Source organism: Stegodyphus dumicola, chromosome 9 (genome assembly GCF_044657685.1).
Source record: "Stegodyphus dumicola isolate Sdum_Otavi_A_Nest chromosome 9, ASM4465768v1".
NCBI classification, from domain to species: domain Eukaryota; kingdom Metazoa; phylum Arthropoda; class Arachnida; order Araneae; family Eresidae; genus Stegodyphus; species Stegodyphus dumicola.
Window position 1 is genome coordinate 50,328,297 of NC_140776.1, and position 15,651 is coordinate 50,343,947.

General features: G+C 32.7%; 1 protein-coding gene across 4 annotated transcripts in view; it reads right to left on the bottom strand.

Annotated features, from left to right (window-relative positions):
• LOC118188795 (thrombospondin type-1 domain-containing protein 7B-like) overlaps window positions 1-15,651 on the bottom strand; it is a 1,066,734-nt gene that overhangs the window by 361,426 nt on the left and 689,657 nt on the right. The gene's annotated exons all lie outside the window — the stretch shown is intronic.

Genomic DNA, 15,651 nt, shown 5'->3' on the forward strand with positions numbered 1-15,651 from the left:
AAAGCATTTATTGTTTTAATTACAACAATTCAGGGAACTTTTATTTCAATTATTTAAATAGTTTACCTAAAGCACCTCTGTTACATAATAACACTTTATTACATTTAAAAATATTCAGCCTTTTTTAATTAAAAGTTGGTAACAATCCTGTATCATATCAGCCGATCAGCATTATTTGCAACCACATTTGCTCGTGTTATATGTTACATCTTCGTAGCTTCTGCATATTTTGAATGTTATAAATTATGGAAATTAAATCGAATAATAATCACGAGGTGGCCTCTAAACATTCAGTTACTAATATTATATTTAATTTCAAATTTCTTCAAAACATTATTATGCAACTTTGTATATTATAAAATGTCTACATCTCATAAATTCCTAATTTTTCAAATATTATGTTACTTTTATGAATTTCTGATATGTAGATAGTTAGTTCTAGCAATATATCTAGACATTTCTTCTCAAGATAACATTAAGGTTAAATTTCTTAATAAATTTGCAATTAATTCCAAACATTACTGTGAAATTAAATGTCGCATTTCTGTCAATTAAATTAAAAGCCAATGATGACCCAGTTTCAATCGAATAACTTCTAAAAAGAATTCATAAGCCTAAAAGTAGGTTCCTTTCATTTAGATATTAGCCGAGTTCGGAACGCAAAGATTTTGAAGAAAATCAAAAGAGCTACTACAATCAAAGCGCAATGATAAAAAAAAAGGAATAAACACTTTTGCGTTAAGTTTGCAGTTCTTGCAATGTAACCATAATACTTTACTCATTACTAAGCTAAAAATTTCACTTATTACGGTGCTCTGGAACTGTTCCAGAAATATCTTTAACTCTGTTTAATCCTCTAAGCGGCTAGAATATTTTTAGTGATATCTGTAAGATCGTATATATGCGTGCATATTAAAATATGTCAAAGAAATTAAGGCAATATATCAAAATAAAACAAATCCAGGTATGAAATACCAGGAGAGATTTTATATTAAAATAAAAAATATAGTTTGTTCTCATAACAGTTTTAGGAAATTTGTGCGTTCTTAGTGAAAACCCTGGCCGCTCAGAGGGTTTAAAATAATCCAACAATCATCCTCAGTTGATGAATCATATTTTCCTGAAGGCAACCATGTTTATTCCCAAACATGTATGTGTATGGCAAAAATATATATCACAAAAAATGTATTAATGTTATTAATTCCAATTCAGATATTTAAAAAAGCTTTGAAACTTCTTTTATGTATATTTCTCCCCGCATTTTTTTTTCTTTTTGTTTCCTCTCTTTTACTTTTTCGCGTGGCTTCGTGTAATCATTCCCCCATTTATTTCGCTTTTCACTCCATGCTCTCTGCACATTATAGTCGCTTTTGCAGAATAGGAAATTTGTCAGTAGTTCACAAAACTGAAAGAATTTTATGCAAAATCTAAGCTAGTCTAAGGTACTACCCCCCCCTTTTTGCTTACTTTTATAATTACATTGGTAGGTTTCATATAAATAAGATATGCCTGCATGTATTTTCTGTGTGTCATTTAAACAACTAGCAGAGAATTGGAAACCCAATTTCCTCTAAAATTTATACGACCATTAAAAGTCAAATTTACAATATTGTTGCGTTTCTGTACGGGTTTTTGGATTTAGAGTGATTGAAGACATCTGATGAAGAATGAAAACAAAATTTATTAGCCAGTATTACTCAGGATAGCTCCCAAAATACGTTTACAGTCGTCGAAAAGCTACGACAAACACGCTGAAATACAGCCTTCAGGGTATATAACGGTGAAGATAGCTCCACGGCAAAGCACTAGAGTACAGCTCCCGACTCAGTTCGGCCGCTCCCGACTCAGTTCGGTACTTTGCGTACTATCAGAGTTTATGTAGTTTTTAGGCTGATTTCAAGAATATTCTGGACCAAACCGGTAAGCATTCGTTCCAGAAGGTTCTCCATCCGTCTACGGTATACCGTCGATTTTGTCCCCAAATGGGCGATTTCTCGCCAAATATGGCAACTCTGCCTTCCCTTGCCATTTTCTGCAACCCTAAACCCGCCTGGCGGGGAAGCTATCTTACCGCAGCTGAATATTTCGTAACAATATTCAAGTAAATATTTTAATAGTCTATGCTCAAAATATGATTAAATAAGTTTTCCGATTTTTAAAAAAAATACAAAATAACAAGGCTTTACTATAATGCGCTCAGACAATAGATAATTGCACTGCGATTTCAAAGCAGATTTGTTGAAACATCCTGTAAATATTCTTTTGCAGATAATTGTAGCCCATCACTCGTTTTGGGGATTCTGTTTTTGAAACGTAGAATCTGTTACAAAGAATGAACAGAATTTACAAAGAATGCATCTCTATATTTTAATTTGAGAAGGAATTAATTGGAATTTAACATTTCTCAACAGTTCTTTTGAATCATGAACGGCAAAATATTTTTAATAGAAAAACCTTTTTTTTTCCCATAATCATTAATCGAGACTGCAAACTTTTATAAAAATTGTGTAATTTATTAAAGAACTATAAAAATACTGTTTTATGTTTTCTAAACTAAAACCTTTTAAAGAAAAAGAAATATGTGCATTGAAAACACACATTAAAAATTTTAAAGGAAAAAGGTCTCTCAATACAGATTAAAAATGCATTCAAAGTCTCTTCTTCTACAACAACAAGAATTACTATTTTAATTATTGATATATAATACTAAAGTTATAAAAATAATATTATGATATATAGTCTTTTCAGGAGGTATTCACAGTATCAAATTATGAAATAATTTTATGGTGAATGCACATAGTGTATATTTTATGGTGAATGTACTATAAAGGGATTTCTCTAATGTTTCCAAAAGAATTAATGACGATTTGAAAGATTAAGTTACAATATTTTTGTAGGAAAATAAATCGTTTTATTGCTTTCAAAATATTCTCTTTTATGATTAATATGAATTTTCATTCAAATGGGTCAATTTCAGACAGAAGAAGGGTGAAAATAACCATTTATTATTATCAACTAACAACCCAAAGGCTTCGTGCTTTACCTAAGACCGACAACTTGCAGTGTACTTAAACTTTATTACCTAAATCAATTCAGGTATAATAGTGCTGGATTAGCACGTTATGTTACAGCTAGCTTAGGTTGACTCAACCAACCTAACAGACGTGACGATTATTAGAAATGTCCAAGGAGCGTATTAAGCTGCTATGACACATCCGTTTGTTTCAGAAGAACAACTGTTTGGAACAATTTTTCTGCTTTGTCACAACAGCCAATCACCACAGATCACTTTGGGGTTAACATGTAAAGGGAAAACTAGTTCTCCATTACAAACAAGCTGATAGCTGATTGGTTCAAAATGAACAACGTGCAATTTTTTTCGAAAGGAAGAAAAAATCGTATCTCTTTCTTTCAATAGTAAGCAGGGCAAAGTTTTCGGAAACAGTTGCTCGTATGAAACAAATGCATGTGTGATGTGGGCCTTAGTGTAACAGCAAGGTCAACAACGAAATGTGCACTGGCTAGCAAAACCACGCTCTGAATAAACTCCAAAAATTCACCCGTTTAAATACTCACTTCACTTCACTTTAAATTTACATCATCCTGGCGAGGAAATGCGAGGGGAAGTTGAGGAGTTCAGGAAAGATAAAAATTTGAATAAAAGGTTAGTTAACTAAGAGAAAACCTACAAGAAAAAGTTTGGAAAAAGTTTGTAGGGATTATTTTAATTTTCTAATAGTTATTTTTTTAAATTTTGAAACCCTTTCTTTTATCCTCTTGTTTCCCACCTACAACTCTCTGCCAGAATGAGGTTTTAGTATCACGTTTTATATAAATGAGGTAGAACCAATATTGCATGGGAAGTTCAGTCACTTCCGTAGAAGAGCTGAAGTTCTTAGTGGAGCGTTTCCTGTTTTCCCCACGCCGCTGCTTTAAACCGATCTTACTACGTTCGGCCGTATCCTTACGTGCCTGTTAGTATTCCCCTGTGAGGTTTAACGGCCGATTCGGTTAGTTATCTCTCTGTGCAGCTACGGCTAAATTTTAGTTAGAATTAAGGTAGTTCTTTATTTTTTATCTTAAGTTAAAGCTCAAATGGAGGCTATTCTATAAGTCCGAGGGGGCCCAACTGTTATTATTATTATTATTATTTTTTTTGTGGAATAAAAGGACATTTTAACCCTTTTTTGGAGTTTATCTGTATAGTTATAAGAACAGTGAATAGTCAACATACTCTTCTCCAAGGTTATAGTTGCCAAGGGCACATAATTTAATTGGAATCGCATAAGTTCCAACATCGTTGAATTTATATATATATATATATATATATATATATATATATATATATATATATATATAAAATAGAAACCATTTTTTAAGCACTTCGGGTACGAATAACTTTGTTAAAATTTTGTCCATTTTTGAAACGCCTAAGCAAAAGATTTTTGTTATACTCAGATTCACGTATACAATCATGTTAATCAGTCTTAGAGGAAACTTTTGAGGAAACAGAATTATATCTTTTGGGGTACTTTTGCTTCGTTTGATGAAAGCATCCTTTTCAAGTTGGAATTAAACTGTATAGAATTTATGTGCACAATCCTTTTCATTCTTAAATAATAAGGGAAGACTGAATGAAGTGGTATCCTTGAAATGTTTAAAGATGCCCCATATGTATCATATGTAACGTGATAATTTAATGTGGTCATATGTTACACAACACCAGTGTTTTCTGGCTTCACAACATAAATCAACATATATGATAGTTTTTTGTAGATGTTCACGAAATTTATCTCTCAGATTCCAGGATGGTGTTTTTAAAACTGTTGTTTTTGATTATGCTTCATAACCAAACGTAAAGTTTACTTGATCAACACAATATTGCTTTGCCGAGCCTTGTCTGAAGTCATCATGAATCCTAGCTCGAAATTCTGTACTTTATTACTACCTCATTAATTTGTAACATTCTTTAACACCCAATGTTCGCAAAAAATTCATACTTAGAAAATATCATCTGTATTAAAAGTGACCGTTTTTGATTTTGCTATATTCTAAACTTAAGTATTGATCCTTTTATCCATTTTCACATACATCAATTAAAAAAAGATTCTTTATCATTTGCACGCTACATACATGCTATACAAAGCTCTTTTATTAATTACGATGCTACTGAATATGTGCATACAGTTCTCACGATTTTGTACCAAGGTATACATAATCTACCGATAAGTATTTTGACACTTGTGATAGAAAAGAAAAGCAAAATTTATTCATATTCATTAGCTGGTAGAGCCTTCACAAGCGGCAATTACAGTGGCAACCATCCGGGGCATGATTTCTAGAAGTCCTTGTATGACGGCTATTGGAATATTCTGCCACTCGGCTTAAAGAAGACATGCAAGTTCTTTCACCGATATTGGACGTTTGTTACAACCCTTAATTCGATGATCCAACTCATCCTAGACGTTCTCGATAGCATAAAGGTCTGGGTTTTGGGCAAGTCAGTCTATTCGGTTAAACCCATTATCACTATACGAATCCATGGTAGACCTCCGCAATGTCGTCCTGAAAGTATCATGAGTTCAATTCGTAAAAATACCATAACGTATCAGCACACTGTCATCCAAAATAATGAAGTAGGTGTCGGTGTTGAGTTTTCCATAAAGTTTTAACCAAGGGTTAAGTACATACCAGGAGAAACACCGCCAGATCATGCTTCCACATCCGCTTAATTTTACTGAGGGCAGAATGTATTCTAGTAGGATGCGTTTTCCAGACAGATGCTAGGTTCAAACCTTGCCATTCGAATGGTACACCGTGAACCATAATTCGCTGCTCCAGAGAATTCGTTTCCACTGATACTGGCCTACTGGCGGCGTGCTTTGGATCAAATTAACCGAGCAGCGCGGTGATCGAAGGCTTATGGTTAGCAGCATGACCATAAAAAACCAAACAGATGTTTTTTTCTTACGGAGGGCATTCATCGAAACAACATTCTCGGTTGCCTGTTAGAACTTCTGGAGAGTGTGGGGTCATCGGTTGGATGCGGTTCTTCCGAATTTTTCTGGACAGAATCCATCGGTCTCTCTCCCAGTTTCGTGGGTCTGCCGACTCAAAGCACATCCCGACAATCATTGCTAATCTTCCACTTCTGAATCACATAGGCCACTATCGAATTTGGGTAATTCAGCTCAATAGATATGCTCGTTAAGGATCGGCCATTTTTGAGAAACCCGATGATTACACCTTTCTCGAAATCAGATAACTCTGCACTTCATGGCATCTAGCATGCCACTAATGCCAATGTTGTTTCCTATACGGTATTTAATGGTGGAAGACGTAATATATCAGGATCGCAGATATCGGTATTTGCATAGGTATCCAAATATTACTTATTGTTTGATAGTGTATAATAAGAGTATGCTTTAAAAAAATTTAACACTTACAGAGATGTTGTAAATATTCAAGAAAATTATTATTTAGATATATTATAAACCATAAAAATCAAATTAATTATGTTATTTTAATACATTATTAAAATGCAAAATAAAGATTATATTTATTACAGGTATATTGATTTTAAATTGTTCAGTTTGTTCAACAGTGTAATATTTTAATTTGAAACACAAATTTAAGATATATCATATAGAATGACAATATTCTAAAAATCGGCTGTTTGGCCAATTATAATTGAGAAGTAGAAAGAAAAGAAATGGCGTAAGAAATGGATTAAAGAAAGATGGATTAAGAAAGAAGAAAGAAATGGATTAAAATAAATGGCAAAGAAAGTTAAAAGAAGAAAGAAAGAAATAAAGGAAGAAGAAAAAGTTTATTAAAAAGCCCATCGTTCTTGCAGACACCAAACTTGCCAAATCTCGTGCATGATAAATTGTCTGGTAGAGCAAAGCAACGTGACGTGACGAGATATATTAGTTCAAATCCTGGATCGACTTCGCCAAAAGCACTTGCAACGTCGTCTACAGCGAAATTAGTTTAAAAATGCTTTGTCAGTTAAATTTGTTTCTTCAGACGAGTCTGTTATGCGATACCTGCTCAAACCGAATTTTACGATCGTATTAATGTTACGAACAAATTAAATACGATGCACATTATGACAGGAATATTAATCTGTCTGATTAGTTTTACTTAATTAAGAATTTGGCAACAGCTGAATCGCAAACTAAACGTTGAATTATAAAATAAGATCAATATTCACGCCGTATATATCATTCTTTATTGTTTAAAATCACGTAGACGGTTACTCAAATATAATTTGAAAGAATAATTAAAATTTTATATCACATTGAATGGCTACACTCTGAAATATGGCTATTTGAAAGGACATATGAAATATAAATTGAATAGCTCATGTTTTGAGGAATGGCAATACATGCAATATTGCGTAGATAATAAATACATGATACCGTATCAAAACGTAATGACTGAAAAAATTTGCAAATATTTCTGCGAATATTTTTTGCAGATATTTATTGCAAATATATTTCCAAATACTTTTTTAAAACTCAAACGCCTTTTTTATCCTCCAGTCATTAGTCATGAAATAAAAAGTAAAATGATTGTAGGCAAAATAATAATAATTAAAATGATAAGCTATTAAAATTAGTATATAATTGTTTAGATTAAGATTTATCATTCACATATAAAATACGGCCTTTCAGTTAAAATGTTATCAGGATTTTCAGTCAAATGTTATTTTCTTCCAACCAATCTAGAATTAATCCGAGAGTATCAGAAACAAAAAAGAGTATTTTCAGTCACAACTTGCGTCACGAGCGCAGAACTTAATACCAATATTAATTTAGAAACTTGTTCAGTTTTTAACTTCGTTTCATCCCACTAAGTAATTAAATTGGTTTCTGACGGCATTTTCGCACTTTTTCAGTTCGGACTAATACTTTTTATTGATTTAAATTCTAATTCAAATCTTTTGTTTCTTTTCAACTTCGATTCCAGAATCCGTTTGGCTCTTCAAAATAATTTAGATTTCGTTTGCTTCAAGGAATAAATAGTGATTTTTCCAGTTTATCGATCTCATTCCACATTGATTTTTGAACACATGATACACAGAAGCAGTTAATACTTGAATAATATAAGCTTTACAATACAACAATAAAATATTACTTTTTATGTAAATAATTAATTGAATATTAAATCTTAATTTATTTTATTGTTAAATGCTTAAGAATTGAATTATTATCAATACAAGAAAAGTAATATTATTTTTCCTCTGAGAATTGCTTCTCTTAGGTACATAATACATTTCTACATGAAACATATAAGCTCTTTATGAATAAATAATTTTGAATTCTTGTCTTCCGTAGCGGCCTTTTCAATAGAAAATGGCGTTGGCGCGTTTCAGGTTTTAAGAAATTGAGATTTATTGTCAAATCTTATAAGCATCCAAGAAAACTAAACCGATTACAATAAACGATAAATAGGCAATTCATTTACTAATATGAAAAAAGAGTCTTTTAATATATACCCATTGAAGGACTATATTATTATTATTACGAAATGTCCAGCCGTGGTAAGATAGCTTCTCCGCAAAGCCAGAAAATGGCAAGTGAAAGCAGGGTTGCCGGATATGGCGCACAATTGCCCATTTGGCGACATTTAGAGCCAAAGTTTGCGATATGCCATAGACGGAGCTAGAACATCGTAGAACGAATTCTTACGGCAGGTCAAAAGCTATACAAACCCTGCTCGTATGCGGAGTAGCAGTTTATCGTTACGTGTATCGTGAGTTTTATCGTGAAGAGTATATTGAGTGTGTTGAGTTCCGAGAGCGATCGACCGAGTTGGGAGCTGTATTTAGTGTTTTGCCGTGAAGCTGTCTTCACCATTATAGCCTGATAACCTGAAGGCTGTGCTGCTAATTGTTTCAGCTTGTTTGTCGTAGTGTTTCGATGACTGTAAACGTGTCTTTGGAACTGTCCTGTGAAAATACTGACGGATAAATTGCGGTTTGCTTCTTCATCAAGTGTTGGCATCAATCACTCCAAATCCACAAAGAACTTGACAATATTAATTTGTACTTGTTATAAAAATTAATACAATTTTGTTAACAATTTATTTAAAATATCAACATGTATATACATGCCAGAAAATTCTATTTATTATTAAATATGCCGGAAAATTCTATTTATTATTAAACATAGCCTACAATTTTATTTATTACTTCAGAAAATTTTGTTAGCAATATATCTTAGAAACATATATAATCATAACGGTAAATTAAGTTTCTTGGATATACCGGAAAATCATATCGGATAAGTCATTTATCGCACTTCAGCAGTTGCCTCAACTACAATTTCTTTTCGGTTAATGGAAGATTGAAAACAATAATCAAAACGAGTATTTTACAATGAAAAATCGTTACATTGATGCAATGAAATTATAAAATCCAGTTAGATCGTTAACAGTATGCTTTTCGCACAAGCGCAGATCAGTAGTTGCTTGTTTCTCCGCAGTGCAGAAACGAACCAAATCTATCTACTTTCTGGAATGTAAGTACAAATTTATATTGTTACACAATACCAAATTTTGTTTATATATGTTTAATGAGGCGAATTTTTAAAAGTAAAATATTTTAATAATAATCTTCGATAATAATTTCAATAATAAAGTTGTTGTCTTGTCCATGTATTTCATTATACGAATGGTTGCTAGAGCCTCAACGAGGTTGGACATCTACTTCCACTCTACTTTTGAGGGAAAGCACCCCGAGGGGGAGCGTAATGGCAAACTGCACATTCAGTTGATCAATGCTAAACGAATTTCGCATACTGCGCATGCCCAGAAGAGAATTTGGCGCAATTATGGCTTTGGTATGATTTTAAAAGAAGCTAAATACGGTGTATGGTTGATATTCTGTTATCTGAGCGTAAACAGTTCGGAGTTTTAAAACTTGTTAGGTTGTAAGTGGCTTCACTACTTAGAGTGTAAATATCGATTATAAAGTAAGTAAATTTTCGTGAAAGAAGGATAACAAAATAGGAAGAATCTTTATTGATCATACTTCTGAGGAATAAAAGCAATTACGTATTTACCAAACGTCCATTCGTATATACTTCAACAAATTGAAGAATAAATTCAGTTTAAATTATTGAATTAAAGTCAAGGAAATAATTATAAATAACTGATACTACATATAACGTTTATGAACAAAATAAACCAAAATGAAATGAAACAGAAGCAAATGCATTGAACACAAACAAATTTCGGTAGTCGATAAGATCTACATGATGAACAGGCTTGTGCAGGGTTGCTTATGCTTAGTCGCCAGCATTTCCTCCCACGCCAACGGTAGACCATTGAGCACGCGCAGTAAGCGAAACTCGTTAACATTGATCAACTCAATGTGCGGTTTGCCATTACGCCGAGGGGGAGGGGATCGGAACGTCACGCACACGTCTCTCCTTCCACCAAACCATACAAGAAGACTTTTGGCTCGCAATATATTTAGAATGGCCCATGCAGCAAAATCACTACACATTAACAAATATTCATGCCTTCGCCGGGATTCGAACCCGGGACCTTCGGACCATAGTAGACTCCCCTAGCCACTATACCATCTATAGGTAATTAGTAATAATAGTCTAGTATGTGAATCATTTAGTGTTTGCATATTTTAATAATTTAAGAAATGTAATTTGTTATGTCATAAAAACCTCAATACACAGTGGTTTGCAGTGTCGCCAAGGGGTTATTAAAAGCAGTCCATTCAGCTATGCTTTAGATTTACGGAAAATGAAGTCGCAAGAGTAGTGACTGCATGTTTCTCATTCGCCAACCCCTTGCACGAAAGAAAGCAAAACATACTTTTCGATGTTTGAGAATGGTACCGATCAAAAGTCGAAACCCCTTTTTAATATAATAATAATGTAGAATAACACAATAGCAATTAGTGCCATTATTTTATCGCCGAAATGAAGGGAAAATTCGCGGACCAGTTGCGGGGAAGCAGGGAAAATTTGCGAAATTTTCACTACTAACCCTAACTACTATACCGTCTGAGCGGCTGTAAAAGCTATTTCTTGGTCAAATGGCAACTCTTTGCTTTATTTGATGGTAAAGTAAGCAAGGACTATTTGCTTAAAATGAGTTTACTTAAAATGAGTGCCCACGTCCTCCGTCGCATGTCGCATGTCCCCTAGGATCAGCTCTGACAGCTCAACCGCTGATGGGCACAATGAAAGTTATGAATATCGGAACAGATGACAGTAAGAAGAGCATTATTAATGCTAACGCTGATTTTTGGAAATAATTTTGGTTGTTTAATACATTCCACCCAAGTAAAAATTTAAACATAACTAAGAATTTATATGTCCCATTCTACATCCATCAATGTGAATAAATCTCTTACATATCGATGGACTTAAAACAACTTTTTCTTGCTTTTCCTGCAACTCCAAGATTTACATTTACTTTACTTTATTTTCTCAAACCAGGTTTACTTTTACCTCTTCTTTCCAGCTCTTCTTCACGGAAAAAATTTTGCCCCAATCTGAAAGATGATTTTTTTATTATTATTTTTACTTTCTGGTAGCTGTTGGAAAATTTCAACATTTGCTGTGGAAGTTTTTGCAATCAATACGGAACGGTACACAAGAGCTAAGCCGCTAGCTAAGTCTTTTTAACGAGCTTTCTCCTCCATGCAAATATTGATAGTGAGCGATTTTTACCTCGTTTTTTTTGGGGGGGTTTATTAAGTAAAGAAAAGACAATGAATAGGTGCTCTTGACAAAATGCATCTGGCAGTGATGAAAAGTGAAATGTGATTTCGTTTTGAGGTATTCAGAAAATGAAAGCAAGAAGATAAGTTTGTTTCCTGACACAGTTCTAAAGGTATCTCAACTTAGATATGTGTTGTTTGGTTTAACTCTGCGTATGGCTTTACAAAGATAAGAATTCTGAAAAAAAAAATCAGTAAATCCAACTGATCTTGCCTTTCTATATTTTAATTTTGTGTGTCGGTTAAGTTCGCTGTCTAACCCATCCATATTAAGCTATGAGAAGAAGGGAACCTCCCAATGGAAGCATAATTGCAATGAAAAAAAAAAAAAAAAAGAAAGATTAAAGGGCTACGTCTGCTTCATAACAAAAATATGCAAATAAAATATAATTTTTTTCTTGTTTAAAATTTATAAAGAGAGATTCATACAAATGATTTACCACTTTTATTTCAAAATGCAATTATATTACTTTTTCTGTAATAACATAAATATATAAATTTAAAAATAGAAATTAAAAACAATGAAAGAGGCAAAATATGAAGTAAAGTAAAAGTTTAAAGAATTATTTTTCTCAATTTTCGTTTTTGATAAATTCAAATCAGTCCCTTTCAAAGTATCGATGCCATTTGGTGCTTTTAGTTTCGGATGCGATGATATTATCCTATGTATGTTTCTTCCTCCTTATTTCTTACATACCTTTCGTTTCATTCGTTCGACACACAGAATCATATTTTTTTCAAATTATAATCCGTCAGTGGAATCCTAAGTTTTATTTTTATTCGCCCAAATGGTCGTTAGCCCAGAAGAGCTGTTATTCTCGAAACGGCGTTGAATCACTAAAAGCGCTGTATTAACTTTCAAATTTTTGCCACGAAATATTATCCCCTGTATTATGAGCTATCAAATTTTGAATAATGTAGTGTCCTACCTGAATATGAGCAGCTGGAAGCCCGAATTTGGAATTTTTTTATTGCCTACTTCATATTTTGTAAAACTTTAACGAAGTTTTGATTAACGAACTGAACGATTTTAAAGCGAGCAATGGCAACACTGTACGGAGAAAAGACACTTTTGTCTCCACCGCGAGAGACTTCCTAAGATAGGCTGTTTTTAAATAATTTTAGACCCAAAGGACATTAGCCCAAATGCTTTCGAATCGTCGTAACTGTGTGTAAACGAGAAGCCCCTTTGGGCGTAATATGAAAGCTTTAAGATTTTTTAAAAAATTTCCTAGATTGAATTCCTAGATTCCTAGATTTCTTAGATTGAGTTCCTAAATTCCTAGATTTCCTAGATTGAGAAAAGTTTTGGTAAGAGATTGCAAAATATAAAATTCAGCAGGATTCATGACTCAGTTTGTATGTAAGAGCTAGAGGAAAGGCCTGCCACTATATCCTCGACAAGGGATATGGTATCTCAGATTCTCCCGTGTTATAACTGTTATATCAGTACGCCTTTCTCACTGAACATGATTTTATCAATGCTTCCGTTTTTTACTTCCTTGTACGAAGTAAAAAGGAAGTATTGTAATCGCGAAAAGTTTCAGGCAGCATATTTCAACGAAAATATCCATTTTGGCCGCTATCAAATGCAATTTAACGATGTTTTTGCGTGATATCTGTACGTAAGGACAGAATAAAATACTCTTTTCCTTCAAAAAAATTATAAAACTGCTTTAAAATTAATTCTGAAGACAATTTTTCGTGGTGTCTGTACGAACGTATGTACGTACGTCCGTACGTACGTATCTCGCATAACTCAAAAACGAGTAGCCTCAGAACTTTGAAATTTTGTATATAGGATTGCTATAACATGTAGATGTGCACCTCGTATTTTGGTTGCAATCGGCCGCACCAAACGCATATAAATATATTTATATATATATCCACTCTATTACCCGGCTCAGTGATCTCAGTTTCTTTACTCTTATATGTTTGTAAATTGTACATTTTTTGCTTTAAAAATGATTGAATTATGTTGTTTTTGTCTTCCGGTTAAGGATTTTATGCCTTTAGTAAATTGTGTGCAATATTTTTAGAATTATCAGCAATTGTAAAGTTGTTTAATTGCCGCTAAGTATGTTTTTAATGGCGGCCATTGATGTTTACATTTGAAACAGGAGACTAGTGGATTTGTTGCCTATCTAGAGAAACTTAGCTTCGCAACAACAAAGATAACGCATTCATTTATTATTGCCAATTAAATCATGCTTAATTCTTTCTGGAATTTTTTCAAGGAAATAAACGTTTAAGATTTACTTCGTAATTTTTAATATAGATATTTTGAGTTTTTATGTATTTTTGCCTTCTCGCGAAGTGAGAACTGAATTAATTAAATGAGAAATACTCAATCGTCTGTGAAAAACTGTTTCTTTTTTGTTCAGTTTGCTTAATTTCTTTTATACATAGTTCTAGCTTTATTATAGTATTTGAATAGAACATGTGGCAACGATTAGATAATTCTTTAAATGATATACATTTTGTGCATTCTGAGTTATAATATGAATGAAATATAATACTGTTAAGTAAACCTAGCGCCAGAGTGTCGCTATGGTAAACAAAGTGAATTTTAAAGAATGCATTTATTCTATTCTGGTGTATGCGCTGTCGGCGAAGTAGGTTTAATTCAATCTAATAAGTTTAAATAAAATGCAAGAAAAAATGCGTATAATTTAATATTCCGTACAAGGAAGTCATGTGGTGTACACATCAGATTTTTATTTCAAGAATTTTCCAACGTGTTTTTATCACTTTAGGATGAAAAACATTTAAACACATTAATAGTTTTAATTCTTTCACCCAGAAGTACTAGGAAGTAAGACGGCTAATGATTTAAGAGGCGAACGCCAGGCATTAGTAAATAAATAAATAAATATTTTATGGTATTCGTTTACACAGCGCAACAGAATTTAAATAGGTTACAAATAAATTTCTTTTTCCGTTTTTATTTCGATGCAAAATGGATTTATTCTTATTATTGTTCTTTAATTGCATTCATTTAATCAACAATTTGATTAATTTTCTTTATCCAGTTTGAGAACACTTTATCCCCGATGAGTGCAGCGTTTCAGAGGTTCAAATAGTTTTCTTTTCCAACCAAATAAAAGATTTAATTGAGATCTAGGATACTCTTCCCAGATCTGGCAACCGCTTACTTAGCTTTTTTCCTAGCAAAAAATACAGCTTTTTTAGGCATCTAAACCAGGCTGATTTATGCTTTAGAATTGAAAGAATTTAAAGCGTAGAATTTAGAATTTAAAGCATAAACCAGTCTTTCTGAAACATTTTTCAAGTGGGGGACCAATTTTATAAATTAAAGTGTTTTGCGGGCTAGGTTATTCTCGTTCCCTTTGAAACCATTCTTTTAGAATATATTACTGCTAGTATACTTCTGTTTTTAAAATACAGTTAATTAAGATACATTTAATTTTGTATTGGTATTAAGCAATTAAGTTAATAGAAAACATTTCATATTTGTTTTTAATAATTCAATAATTTGGATAATCTTATTAACTAAAAATTAAATGAATATTTGTACATACGTTAAAGGGACAGATTCTTTCTTAGGTGTTTCATGTTTCCATGCAAGAAGAACCACAATTATAGTGCTTTAAATCCCCCTTTTGTTGCTAAGACTAGATAATATAGTATATAGGGTAATGTTACCAGTAATAAATTTTGTAAAATGTCTTGGAAAAAAAAACACGATAGACATTTGTCATGCATAATTTCCAAACGCTGAGGTTTTTAGCTATAGTGTTGTAAGGTGTATTTAAATTTTATAACAGTTATTTTTAATTCTGAAACCCTGTAGAGACATTAGGTAATTTCGAAGAAGGATAGATGAAAAATGAGCAAAGCCTTCGCCGGGAATCGAACCACGGACCTCTGGAATA